This window comes from Vicugna pacos, chromosome 15 (assembly GCF_048564905.1).
Source record: "Vicugna pacos chromosome 15, VicPac4, whole genome shotgun sequence".
NCBI lineage: Eukaryota > Metazoa > Chordata > Mammalia > Artiodactyla > Camelidae > Vicugna > Vicugna pacos.
Genome location: NC_133001.1, coordinates 7,725,150 through 7,739,828, shown reverse-complemented (window position 1 = coordinate 7,739,828; position 14,679 = coordinate 7,725,150). Strand labels below are relative to the sequence as shown.

General features: G+C 44.3%; 1 long non-coding RNA gene across 1 annotated transcript; it reads right to left on the bottom strand.

Annotated features, from left to right (window-relative positions):
- Nucleotides 1–629: 629 nt before the first annotated feature.
- On the bottom strand, nt 630–12,755 carry LOC140685850 (uncharacterized). Its single transcript, XR_012059281.1, has 3 exons — nt 12,707–12,755; nt 10,803–10,933; nt 630–1,271 (listed from the first exon to the last, which is right to left on the bottom strand). It is a non-coding gene; the product is annotated as an uncharacterized lncRNA (long non-coding RNA).
- Nucleotides 12,756–14,679: the final 1,924 nt, after the last annotated feature.

Sequence of the window (14,679 nt, the reverse complement as noted above, 5' to 3'; positions counted from 1 at the left end):
TTTCCAGTCCTGTGATTAACCTTTTGCAAGCATGAGTGACAATGAGAAATCAGCTTCCTTCAAGAAAACCCCAAACTGACCCAACTCACGGGAACAAGGTCTTGCCCTTTGACCCTTAAAAGATACCTGAACCCAGAGTTACAAATCAAGGTGCTTCCCGACCTCCGACTTATTTAGTCTTGAAAAATAACATCTGTGAACTCTCAGTAGTCCAGGCAAAGCCAGCATCACTCCTTTTCCTCTTTTCTCCAGCAATAGTGTTGACCAGACTTGCACAGGCTTTCTGCCATCTTCAGGGTCTCCTCCAAGAAACGCCTCCTGAGAACAAGCAATGTTATACCAAGAAAGACAGCTTAATCCAGAGTTGTGAAAGAGGAACTTCTTTACAGGAAGTCAGCGTTTCTGCCCAGGTGTGCCTCTGTCCACCCCTCCCCACCTCCATCACTCTCGTTCAAGATAACTTGTTAAGATTGTTATGCAGAGACTTAGCTCTTTGGAAATCCATTCCCTTTGCTTTGCTTAATCAGAAGGGCCGTTGCCCAATAATGAATCCAAGAATCCACTTCTAGCAACAAAGAAAATCCCTTCAATCTTTGAAATCACTGTTCTATTCCAGCTCCAACCCTGCCTACCAGGACTATATGAACCCCAGGACCAACTCTTGGTTTGAGAATCAAGCTTGGAATGTCTTGGGCTTCTCCTTCCTCAACAGCTTCTGTGAGAAGGAAGTTTCCAAAGCAGATGGTCTAAGGGTGACAGTTGCTAACGTCCCTGTATTCTGTGTGCCAGTCACCACACCAAGCGTGCTATCTTGTTTTCCAGCAAGGAGAGTGAAACTTGGGAAGTTAAGTGGTTTGTCCAAGGCCCCACAGCTAGTAATTTGGATCCGGTGTTTGAACTCAGTCAGTCTGGTTCTAGCCGCCTAATTGTGACCCCCAGGTGGGGAGTGAGAGCCCATCCTGGGGAGGAGAGTCACTGCGAATCTGCTCCCCCTCCACAGCAGACCGGGTCCCATGACATCCTTCTGGTGCAGACTGAGAAGTCAGCGTCCCTCCGTGGTGCACGCGGACAGCTCCGTGATGTGATCTCCATTTCCCCACTGCCAAGGGGAGCTGCACAGTGTGGTCCCTTTGGTTCACTTCTCAACATGGCTGTTTCTGCTGGCTCTGGCTCATCCCCCGGGGCTGGCATCTGCTGCAGGTGCTCACTCCTGACAGCTAAGTGGTCCCTGCGGTTACTGCAGTTTCCTACCAGCGAGGGCTCTCTGGAGGCTGCAGGAGTAAGTTGGGGTAAGGGATTAATCCAGGGAAAGGGGAGAGAGGGATTCAACCCAACCCATTGGAGGTAACTGGCTTGACTCATTTCTCTCTATTTCCCATTCTCAGCAGAATCCCTTCTCATGTCCATGGGGCTCTCCAAGGGTTCTGTTTCCCTCTTAGTTTACCAAACATCCTGGCGATCTGTTTTGGATGCAGAGGTGGAGCCTGACAACTCTTTATGGTACTTATTAATCAGGCCCATCAACACTGCCTTTAATAGATACTCTTTTGCATCTGTGGTATTGGTTGAGTAAATGTACAGGATCCTTTATTTAACTTCTTTTGCACAAGAGGTTAACTTTAAATGCATTCATGTCTTAGATGAATTAAGTCTCAGAGCATCAAGTATCATTTGCAAACGTGATTCCTGAACCATTGTTGATAATATTTGAGACTTCATAGAAAGCTAGAGATGGGCTGCAAAACAGGAGACCGACAGATGTTGCATATTTTTCATGTAGGCAAGATAGACGGCATGTGGGAATTGCAGACTGATGAGTGTGACACTTCTTACCAGCAGAACACCAGAATGGACTGAAAAACAGACAGTTTCTGCACACTAAATCACTCTGCAATAAGCATGAGTTCTCAAGGAATGAATAGCTCACACCAAATAACCGAGTCTCCCTCCACTTGGTTTTTTGATTTATGGGTTAGAGACCACTATGACCATGGCTCCTCCTGGCTTTAGTGAGCCATTTGACAAAGCCTCTCTGGAAATCTTAGTATGCAAGATAACGAAATGTGAGTTGACTGCCAATACATTAGGTAAATGTGTAACTGGCTGAACAACTATACATAAAAGATGTCGATAAGATATTTTTCATCAGCAACTCAGACAAGAGTATTTATGACATGCTTATCAGATTTCCAAAGAATGTCAAACTGGGAAGGATAACTAATAATTTAGATGACAAAACTGGGATTCCAGTCTCTTGATAGACTGGAACTTGGGCTAAAGCTATGACTAACAAAGTGAGTGGAGGTAGTGAAAAAGTTTTCATTTATGTAAAAAAAATAAAAGCAATAACATGAGCTCAGGGAGAGTTTGACATGGTTAGCAGTAATTCCTTTTATAAGTGAGTATGCTTTGGGCTGCATGTAACAAAAATACATGATTCAAGATACATAAGGCAATTTATCATCTCCTATAACAAAAGACACAGAGGAAAAGTGGCTGTAGTGTGAAAGTGTTGCTTCTCCAAGAGTAAAGTGATTCTCAAGCAATTGCGTGGTGAGGAGGGGCAGAGAGCTAGTTTTTGGAGATATTTGACAATGTCTGGAGACATTTTTTGTTGTCACAACTGAGAAGGGATGTGGTACCGGCATTTAGTGGGCAGAGAGAGGCCAAGGATGCTGTTAAACATCCTACAAAGTATAGAACACCCTCCACAACAAAGAATTCCCTGAGGGGAGTTAAGGGATTGCCTTCCCTGGAGTCACATGCAGGAGGGGTAGATATGTGAACAAAACTGAGGTTCGTTAGGAAAGAAGATTGGAAAAGATGAATATTAGGGGGTCTGCCATAAAGACAGAATACTCATATTAAATATGTCTATTGCGTTCATTGACTACGATCCAGGGTCATTTCTAGTCCACAGAAGGTCTCTGTATGAATTAGAAAAGGCACCCCCTTCCTCAGACACTTCACTGCCATCTGCTGGAAAATTATTATAAGAAATATATAAATCTACAATCTGTTGTAAAGAGAGCCCCCTAGAGTTGTGCAGTACATAAACTCACAACAGATTAGCGCAGCCCTTCTGTGAGTCTAATATGACCCAGCTACATAAAATGGCAGTCAAACAAGTAGCTTAGGACTTGACCATCAGGAACTGTATGTCCCAAGGAAGGAAAATATTAGACCACAGCAGGAATTCTTGGTTAAATTCTAGGTTCCATAGTTTAAGATAAAAAAAAATTGACCAAAGGAAGTGGGACAAGAGAAGGAAGAGCCAATAAGTCATAATATATGAGAAATGGTTTTTTTTAAAGAAAGGAACTGGAGATGCAGAGCCTGAAGAAGAAAACATTAGAAGTGAACTGGAGAGTTCTCTACAATTACCTGAAGGGTGTTAAGGTGAGAGATCAGGCTAAATCTCTATTTCTCCAAAGGACAAAAATGAGTCCAATGATAGAACCATAGAATCATGAGATCTCAAGGGTGGGCGTGACCTTGGTGGTCAATTAACCAACTTCCACAAATAACGTCTACATTTACTCTGCAATGCTCCCCAGTAGTCACCCCACCAGGGCACCTTCAGTCAATCCCAAATGTTTTCTTCATTACACTAAACTCTGCCTCCTTTGATACCCATCCATCATTCCCAGTCCCCTTTGATGACTGCTCTCTGATGACAAGTAGGTTTCAGAGAGTCAGACTGGTTTTACCAAGGTTTCCAATCAAGGGCTTTAAACAGAAGATGAACAACATTTGTCAGGATCAGATTCCTCTTCTTTAAAACAAAAGAGTTAAGGCTAGATCTCCAAGTTCTTCCCTAGTATTCAAGTGCAGTATGGCCTTTGGGTTACAGAATCAGGAATGTGACGCTCAAACACAGAACTAACTATGTTGCTGCCAGATTTTTCCTCTCAGTTCCTCACTCTTCTTGTACACATTTGCACAATTTAGTGCTTGAATTAATTTCATCAGTCCCTAACTGATGAAACTTCAGGTTGTTTCCAATTTTTCCTTATTACAAACCATACATATAAACATCCTTATATATAACTTGTGGGCATTTCTGTAAATATTGTTATAGGTTAAGTTTCCAGAAATGGAGTTGCTGACTAAAAGGGACAACAGACATTGCAAACTCAGTTCTCCTTAACAATTTGTATCGATGTACACTTGCACTCACACTAATACTCTTAACCATTTCTATCAAACTGATACATTTATATTTTAATTTGAATTTATTTGATTATTAGTAAGGTTGAGCATGTTTTCTCATATGTGTTGATTTCTATAAAATGCTCTTCATAATCCTTGCCCATTTTTCTATGGGTTACCAATAGTTTGTAAAAGTCCTTTATGTAATATGATTATTAATGATTTCTTCTGGTATGTATGTTATAAATATTATTTCCAGTTTTGCATTTTTCTTTTACATTCTATTTAGGTCTTTCACTGGAAAGAAATGTTTAATAAAATCTGACATTGTTTTATTTCATAACTTTTAGGTTTTCAGTTATGCTTAAAAAGGTGTTTCATATGGAAAGATTATGCAAGTATTTTCCAGTACTTTCGTGGTAAGATGTTTTACATTTAATTACTTAATAAAATTAATTTTTGTATATGATATCAAGTAGCTATAGATACCATTTTTTTTCCAAATGGATATCTACAAATTCTGACTCTATTTAAAAATTCTTTCCCTATTAATATGATTACAACCTTTTTGCACATTTTACATACTTAGTTCTTGTTATATATGTATGTATATCCATCTATTTTTACATTCACTATTCACTTCTATTAATTAAGTTTTCTTTTTCTGTATCTCTGTCATACAATTTTCATTACTGTACTTTATGGTATTTTGATAGCTCATAAAACAAAGTCCCTTTTATTATTCTTCTTTTACAAAATTATAATTGATTTACCATGTTCAAATGTTAAATCCATTGGGCTTTTTATTGGAATTAAATTAAATTAACAGAGCAATTTGGGAAGAACTGACATTTTTACACAATGAAATCTACCCATCCGTGAACATACTATGTCTCTCCATTTATTAATTCAAATATTCTTCTATGTCTTTTTTTAAATTATACATTTTAAAGAAAGGAACTGGAGATGTAGAGCCTGAAAAAGAAAACATTAGAAGTGAACTAGAGAGTTCTCTACAATTACCCGAAGAAATACAAGAAATGTATTTTCACATACATTCCTTGTTAAATTTGTTACTAGTTATTTTGGAGTTAAGTATGTTCTTTGAATGACTTTTTTTTTTACATTTTATTTACGAACAGGTTATTTTTGGTATTTAAGAAGCCCATGTGGCTTACTAGGAGTTTTCATCAAGGCCAGAATTTAAATTCTGGCATCCATTGAGATCATCATAATTTTTTCTTTACTCTACTAACACAAATTAATGAATTGTCTAATATTGAATCGCCTTGAATTTCTGGAATGCTTAAGCTTGGTATTTTTATTTTTTTAAAGTTATATTTTAATTTTCTTAAAGTTATGATTCTTAAATCATAAGAAATTTCTTATGATTTATTTAAGATTGTTACATTTCCATAAATTTGTCATTATTTTCATGCTATCTCTGTTAGATTTTATCTTTTGTTAGATTTAATATTAGGTTTAAATGAGTCTCATAAAATTATTCTGGAAGAGCTTTAGCTCTAAGTATAGATGAGAAATATATGCCCATTGGAGATCTGTTAGAACTCACTTGTAAAACCATCTGGCCTGAGGTTACATATTTTATTACATTTACACTTTGTTCTGTGTTTATTGATCTTTTTAGGTCTTCTGTCTTCACTTGAACCAATTTTGCTATTTATATTTATCATGAAAAGTGCCCTAGAATTTCAGTTTTATAGACATAAATCTACACATGACACTAATTTTTAAAAACTTTTCCTCCATATATGTAATGTTATGCACTTTCTTATTTACAAGTTGTGTATTTGTATTCTTTTTCACTCTTTTCTTTCCTTTTTTCTTGCCAGTCTTGAAAAAGATTTTTCTGCTTTATAAATCCTTTCAAAGAAACTCTACAGGAACAGCGACCCCATCTGCTGTGTTCATCTCAGGATCCCCATTGGCTTTGTGCAGTACCTGGCACGAATTCAGCACACAATAAGTATTTACTGACAGGGTAAATCAATAGAGCTTTGTTTTGGCTTTCTGTATTTGTTGCTTTTGTTTGTTTGTTTGTTTCTAATGCATCGATTTCTTCCTCCTACATTCTTTTGATGTTTCTTTTCTAGTTTCTGAAACAAAACTCTCAGCCAGTCCCTTTTATTTTTAATAAAATAATTAAGACAATGAATTCTACTCTGAGTGCAGCTTTGGCTTCACCTCACAAGTTTTGATGTATTGATTTCTTTGTAATTAATTTTTAGATAGAAAATAACATTTTAAGTTATTTCGAAGTGATGCCATTTTTAGAAAACTTTTTAGTTTTGTTTATTATTCCTAGCCTTATTGCACTGTGGTCAGTTTTAGAGATTTATTGAGAATTTTTTAATAGACTTGTACATGGTTATTTTTTGTAAATGATTCACAGGTATTTGAAAGGATGTTTTTTGGTGTATTGAGTAAAAGTTCTATTACATACATTAAATCAAATTTAATAATTGTGTTATCAAAATCCTTTTGAGTGTCTGTCCAATTCTGACAGAGATGTACTAGGATCTCCCACTATGGTTGTGGTGTCATTAAGTTCTTTCATTTCTAGCATTTTATATCTTTCTGTACTTAGCTTTCGATCTGTAAACTTTCATCAATATTGAGTATTTTCATTTATTATAAATATAAATTACTCATTTCTAAATATATATTATTCCATTTTTTTCCAATCTAATTTTTTGCTTTGAATTTTATTTACTCTGATACTGACATTGCCATCCCTGCTTCTATTTCTCTTCCTAATCTCCCTTTCTCTCTCTCTCTCTCTCCCTTTCTCTGGTGCACATGCATTTCCCAATATATCTTTGTTTATATCATTATTTTCCACATCTTGTATCAGTTTGGTTTACATATTTATCTTATAGACAGCAAAATACTGGATTTGGCTTTTACAGCCAATCTGTGATTTTTTTTCTTTAAATAGAGACTTTAAGTTAGTTACACTTATTGTCATTTTTACGTTTATCACATTCTTGACATTCTATCTTCTGGTTTATACTTACTAATATTTCCTATTTTCCGTAATACATTTTTTTTTATTATTTTTATTCTGCAGTAGTTTCAAAGTCCTACAACCTATTTCTGTCCCACCACTCATTATCTCTAAATGTTGACAAAAATATCTGAATAAAATACTCACATCAATAAATACACACTATCTCAAAAAGCAAAATGAAAATTTAAATATGCTTTTCTGATGCCTTTCCTATCTCTCTACTTTCCAGATTTTTACATTTATATTTTTCTTTTTTGCATAATCCTTTCATTATACTTGCATTAAATTTCCAAATCCCATTACTAACACGTTTATTTGGATTAAACTGCTTCTCATATCCTGGATCTTCCCTTTACCTGGATTTATTTTTCTCTGATTCATTTTCGGTTTTGTTTCTCCTCAACCGCTCCGCCCAGCCCTTTCAGAAAGGGCATGCAGGTGTTTTGACGTCTGTGTTCCAGAAATGCCTTTCTTTGTCTCTCACCTCTGAACCTCGGTTGGGCTGGTATAAATTTTCCAGTCACCATCATTTCCCCTAGAGAAGGTAGGTGAGTGATGGTTGCCAGGCAACAGGGGTGGAGTCAGCCTGGGGTGGGGACTGACTTGGACCACACTAGTTGGGGCTCCCTTTCCAGTTGGGTGGGCTGAGAACAGAGCAGCAAGCCAGAGGTCTCAGTGAAATGCTCATGGCTATAAGGGTTCCAGCCTCTCATCCTCAAGTGTTGCCTGTTCCCAGTGGTAGTCCAGGGGGCTCGAGAGTGTCTTGCCCAAAAGCTAAGGTGAAGTGCTCTGATTAGCCCCGGAAAACTCTCAGTTTGCTTCCTGGCCTCCTACTGGGAGACCTTCAGTGCACCGTGTCTTTAACAAAGCCGTTGACGTCAACAGGAAGAAGGAAAGGAGTTGCCACTGTGGGTGCCGATGGCCTTAGAGGATTCCACCATCCTCAGGATTCCTTTCAATTCTCCATATTTATGGTACTGTTCAGAGTTAGCTTTCTAGCTAACCCTAACCCTAATCCTAACCCTGCCATACGCACTTCATTCTTCAGTCCACATTGAGAGTTGGTAAGGGACACACATAAAATGAGCCCACCGCTCTCCCCATGGGGAATTGGTCAGTTTCCAGTCATGTCCTTTCAATTTACCAACTGAGACTGTCCCACCACTCACCCTGTTAGCTGACCCTATTGCTGCAAGCATTGGGTCCTTTGAAGTTTTGCAGGGAAGGTCCCAATCCTCACTTTCAGGGGCATCCTCCTTACCTGTAGTGCATGCTCACCCACGTGCTGATCAGCTGTCCCTTCAACCTTCCTCTATCTGCTTCTTTTCTTCCAGAAAGTCCTGCAAACACTTTCTCTTTTCATAGCAGTCTCCCCTGTTTATCAGTGCTGCTATGGACCTTTTTTTAGCTCTTGTTCTCATTGGTCATTTCAGTGCATCCTTGGGAAGTTAGAGATGCCATCCTGGAACTGCATCATGACAGTCCAGAAGAAGTACAGCAGTCAGAGGGAGCTGGGGGTGGGCACCTGGCTGGGAGACTAGGATGTGCAAAAGTGCGCAGTATGAAAGTACACGGCCCATCAGCAGGGAGACAGGAATGGATGGGCCATTGGCATCACTGGCAGGTTGGAGGGGTGTGGCCTGGGTCAGAGTCGGGAGATGCTGGTTGGCAGAAGCCAGACCCTGAAGGGCTGGCATACAATGCCAAGTAGTTTGAACTTTGTTCTGCAGACTCTGGGAGCTGTAGAAATGGGATGAGGTAATTGGGTTTTGTGTTTAGAAACATCACTGTGTTGTCAGGGTGGAGGAGGGTAGATGGATGCTAAGAATCAAGAGACGGGAGGAAGCAGGAGCTGCTGAGCACCTGATCTAGGGCAGTGGCCCTGGACACTGACAGGACGAGATGGATCCCAGAGACAATAAACAGGGAGCTATAATCACTGGAACCTGGAAACCTATTGAATGCGGGGGGTAAGGCAGAGGGTAGAGTCAGGGATGACTCAGAGAGTTCTGGTTTGGGCAACTCAGAGGATTATGTTTCTATTCATCAAGATAGAGAATACAGGAGGAGAAGCAGGTTTGAGGGGAAGATAATGAGTTCATCCTGGAACTTTTTTGCTTTTAAGTTGCCTGCAAAGTGACAAAGTGTTGATGTCAATAGGTTGGGCCAACAGTTGGGTCTGGGGCTCAAGAAAGGAGATGTGTCTGGGAGTTATAGAGTGTGTGGTAGTTAGTGACAGCATGGGTGGGCCTGTCCTGGGAACATGGAGAGCGAGCAAAGTGTGACCATACGGGGCCCTGTGCCCAGAAGGGTCGCATGCTTGATTTAATGCGCTACTGTTGCCATCTTGGATTTCTTAATTTTTAAACTAAGGCGCCCCACCTTTTCATTTTGCATGGGGCCCTGCAAATTATGTAGCAGCTTTTGAGGGTGAGAAGGTCAAAGATGAAATGTCCTAAAGTATTGAACTGAAAGGGGTAGGTGGTACAAGAGAAGCCTGTGCCAGGTGGGAGGAGACACAGGAGAGGTGGGACAGGGAAGCGAAAGAAGCAAGGGCCCTGGAGGGCTCCGTCAGGTAGAGGAGTTGTTAACAGCCTTCGAGGGCCTGGGAGCAGCAGCCAGCTCACACTCCTGAGGTTTGAAAAGGACGAGGACCTGTAGACTCAAGAATACACAAAGCAGACTTCTAGTTTGGTGATGCAGTGTGGAGAGAGATCCATAATTAACCATCTTTTCCCTCTTCTATCCCTGCTGTAGTTCAAACCCTCATCTGTGCTTGTCTGGACCACAGTATCCTCCTAACTCTTCCCCTCTTCATCCCTGCCCTGACTGGCACGGTGATTATGCTGAAACTTAAGTCAGATCATGTCACACTGCTGCCCAGACCCATTGAAGGCTTCTCCTCTCAGAAGAACCTTGAATCTCTACTGTGGCCTAGGAGGACCACTAGGATCAAGGCCCTGCTCCCCGTCTCCTGTCACTGTCCTCCTCATTGGTCAGCTCCAAGCACGCCAACCTTCTTGCGTCCCTCTGACTTCTCAGCTGGCCACCAAGCTCTGCGCTAGCCAGTGCCTCGGCCTGGAATGCTCTTCCACCGTGGACACTGTGATTACCTCCCTCTGCTCCTTGGGCTCGGCTCAAATATCCCCTCTCAGCGAGATTGCCCCTGGCCGGGCTGTCTGTGCCCCAGTCCCCCTACCCTGCTTCATTTGCATCACAGCCCTTAGCATCACCTGACTTGGTGTCTGTGTCGTTGTTTTTTTCTTTTTCACTCTTGTCTCCCCACCCTTTGGAGAGTAGATTCTGAGCTCTGTTCAGCCGATCTGTTGGGCTGGCCTTGTAGGAGAATGGTGGCCCTGGGGACAGCGGGAGCTTTATGGGCCTGATTTCCCAAATCAAAAATTCTGATATGTTGTCTAGTGATGGGGAATACTCACTTGTTCGTCTGTTTGTGTATACACCTCTTTGTTTCACAAAAGGACTTAAGGAAGCTTACAAAGATGCATAAAATTCAGCAAGATGACATAAATTAGAAGCAGGTGAGAAAGAACAAAATGAAAAACCCAGGGTAAAGCCATAAAACGGAGCCAAGGATGGGACTAATACAAAATAAACATACCATAAACTTTGATCCATTTGCTAGGGGTGGGCCACAAATTTGGCTCTAAAACTTCTAACAGCCAGTGCCAAGATGAAACATGATCAGCTGTGCAATTCCCAGGATCCGCAAGATGAAAGCAAACTGCTTGCCTAGGAGGAAGAGCAGCATTCCTGATGTCCCAGAGAACAGACAGAAATGTCTCCTTCACCGCCCCTCCACCCCCCCCAAAAAAACCACAGACACAAAGAGGACAATGGACAAGACAATGGGCGAAGCGCCCAGAGGAGACTTTGCAGCAGACGCAGCAGCGAGCTGTCTCCTACGTTTGTACAGCGGGCATAGGGGAGTCTACCTAACGGGAAACGCGGCTGGTTGAGGGGCTAAGGATGTAAGGCTCAGCCAGTTACATGAGTGCTGATGATCTGACTTTGTCCAGGGGTGGAAGTCAGAGCAAATGACGGAAGATGTTGTCTGCAGATCCCTAAAGTAATGCTTTCGAAGGAGCGTGTCTCCGGGCCCGGTTCAGGCAGACAGACAACAGGGAACTGTAAGTTCTCGGGCCTGGAGCCTTCAACTGAAGCTCTTCCAGGTGATAAGGTTTTGCATGACACCCAGTGACCCACCAGATGTCAAACCGGGGGAAAGTTGGACGTCCTTTTGTGAAAATCAGAGCGGCCTAACTAGCCCCAAGGTTCTTCCCGGAACAGAACGATGGACCCAGTGAAATATGTTGCAAGGGACTTGAGCCTGGGAATACGCGAAAGCAGAGCCGGCCAAACGTCAACCCGCTTTGTTTTAAGTGTTAGTGAAGTCTCCCGGTTGCCCAGCTTAGAGCAGCCTCCTTCCTGCTAAACCTTCCAAGATAAACCATTCGTGAAGTGCAACCCGGGGTAGCTTCGAGGAGACCTGTGTGGGATGATTCACTGGCGTTAAGAGCCGAGGGAAGGCACTCAAAATAATGACTTTGCTGATAAGGTATTTGATCTGAGGGCTTTCTTTCCGGCAATGATTAGGTAGCAGGGCCGGCTGTCTCCTGGGCCCAAATGCTGAAATCCAGCTGTCCCAGAAAATCTAGACTGCGGGTTGCGGGGAGGTGGAGCGGAGACAGGGTGGCCCCTCCCCAGGCTTGTGCCCCACCCCTGATAAGGATCCCAGTGCCTCCCCTGCATGTTGAAAGTTCCCCAAATAACAAACTGCCCCTCCTCTGAGTTCCTGGGAAGGAAGGCACCGGGCAAATAGAACACACGCCCTGGGTGAAGAGCACTCGGAGGACCTGAATTGCAGGGCGGGCTCCCGGCCCACCAGCCCCACCCCACACCCCTCAGGACCTCAGCTCCCCAAAACCAAGTCCTCTGCTCTGTGGCCAGGTCAGAGAAATAGGTTGGTGGTCCTTCTGAGACCTTCAGGAAATTTTTCTCGACACGGATTAAAACATCCTATCAAATTCACAAATATTGAGCATATTCAGTGGCCAAAGAGTGGTGTATCTAGACCCCTAAGAAGTCCCCAGGTGCTCCCAAGGCCGCCTTTCTGCTTCCTGGCTCTGATGGAGCTCTTCTCGACCGCCAGCCCCTTGGGCAGAGTGGCCCGTGGAGGCTCAGCCGCCCCCTCTCAGCTGCACCGTCCAGCCTCCTCTGTCCTCTGGGCTCTGGCCTGACTGCACTCTCTCCACCTTCTCACCCCCTCGCTGGCTCTTTGGGGTTAGTCATAATAACCCCTCACTGACAGGGCAGGAGATCTCCTTAGATCTGCACCCTGACCACGAGCAGGAGGAGGTGGGTGGCTGGAGGCTAACTGTTGTCTCAAGTTTGCGAAGAAGCAGGCTCAGAAACCACTCCAGGGTGTTCTCACAGCTGTGCTACAAGTGGGCGTCCAGGTGGGGAACAGAGCTCAAAATCCCAGGCTCCCAGTCGGTGACTCACCACGCCCGCCCCGCCTCCAAAGCCAGCCACCTCTCGGGACAGGTTAGCCTCTCCGAAGGACAGCTGGACACAGAGTGGGCAGGTGTGTGAGAAGGAGACACCAGGCAAGGGGCGGGGCTTCCGCATCACCTGTTTCTCTTCCTGGTGCCAGGGAATGACCCAGCCGGAGGCAGTGCAACAGTCTTCCGATCGTAACCCTTCATTTGACAGATGGGGAAACTGAGGCTCAGAGAGAGGGAGGGGAAATGAGAGTGCCTACACCAGGGACGGAGCCCGGGACACCGCAGGACTCAGGCAGAACTGGGCGGGATGAAGAGGAATATATGTATGTATATGTCTGGCTGAGACATTGTGCTGTACACCAGAAATTGACACAACATCGTACCCTGACTATACTTCAATTAAAAAAATGGAAAAAAAGAGAATTGTGCACATCCACCCCTTGGTGAGGCCGAGGGGTCAGATTCTCACTCACCCGCACACACCTCCTCCACCACCCACGTGTCTGCACCGCACTGGGTCTTCTAGAAAGGGCTTAGGACGAGGGACCGATAGCTGTTCCTTCCAACCTTGGCAGCTGACTATCCGGATGGCCTTGAACCTGCCCTTTCACCCTTGACAGCCTGTTCTCAGCCTTTACCTCAGAGGATTTGACCTGAATGAGTCCTAGATCTTTTTGACCTCATCCTATGACTCCAGGGCTTCCTTCAAGAAAGTAGAAACCTGCTTGGAGATATGAGATGTGTCTGGGCGAGGCCAGGCACCACGGTGGGTCTGAAAGAACAGGGTAAGCGCTGGACTGCGAGGGAAGGTGGGGCAGGAAGCCTGCGTTGCAGAGGGTGGAGGAGGCAGGACACTGAGGGGGAGGAGGAATGGGAGCCCTGGCCCAGGGAGAAGGCTGAGAGCTGGCCGAGGCCCATTCGGGGTCCGTGGGGCTGCAGCCCGGGCCAAGGCCCCGCAGTCCTGGAACGCTCAGTCCCTTCTTCCTCCAGATGGAGAAGGCAAGGCCCACCTTCAGCTTGACTCCATCTGGAATGGTTCTCTCCGGATATCTTCACAGGCAGGGTCTGGTCGCTGCTTCACGACCTACCTGTACAGTTGGGTTTAAGAGTCCCAGTCTGCAGACAAGAACGTGGAGGCCAGAAAAGCGAGGCCAGGGCAGAGCCAAGGCAGAAGTGGGGGCGGTACGGCCTGGACCAGTGCTCTCCCCACTCTGCACCCGCCTCATGGCCAGACCCCCAGGTCTCAGCCTTGATGAGCCCAAACACTGAGTTCATGAAGAGCGGTCCAGCATCGAAGACTCCTTCTGGTCAGAAAACCAGACGTGTTCTGCCCCAAACATCAAGATTCTGTGTTTTGTACTAAACTCACACACACGCTAATCTTTTCATTCATTTCACTCATCAGACCCACGTGTAATGAGTCCCGTCTGTGTGCCAGGCTCTGCACTACACTGTCGTTTTATGGTTTCTCTAGGGCACAGGCATTAAAACTATCTCCGATGTCATTATTATGTTGCACTCAAGCATCACCGGAATGTCTAAACATTCCCCAAACCCTCACGTGAACGCCCCAAACCCTCAGCAAAAGCTACATCCGTGGCTCCTCACATCAGGGCCAGGAGAGGAGCGGGTGGGAGCCGGGAGGAGGAGGGGGAGACAGCGCCTGGGAGAGCTGTGAAAGCCGGGAGGTAATCGCGGGAGAGGTTCCTCGCCATCATTACGGAGGATCTTAATTAAGGGCCCGGGAACAGAGGCTGAAAACAGGCAGCCGCTGTGGGAACCAGATCTGGCGGGGCTGGCGAGGCCGCCCAGAGGTGCCGGGTGTCAGCCGGCCGGCTCCTCACCTGTCATTAGGGAGTGGGAAATCGCCCCACATCAAAGCCAGCCAGGAAGGAATGTGACAAATGCCGTTCACCTTAAAAATGGTGATGAAAATAAACATCTGCCAACGATTGTGTGTGGAAACTCCCC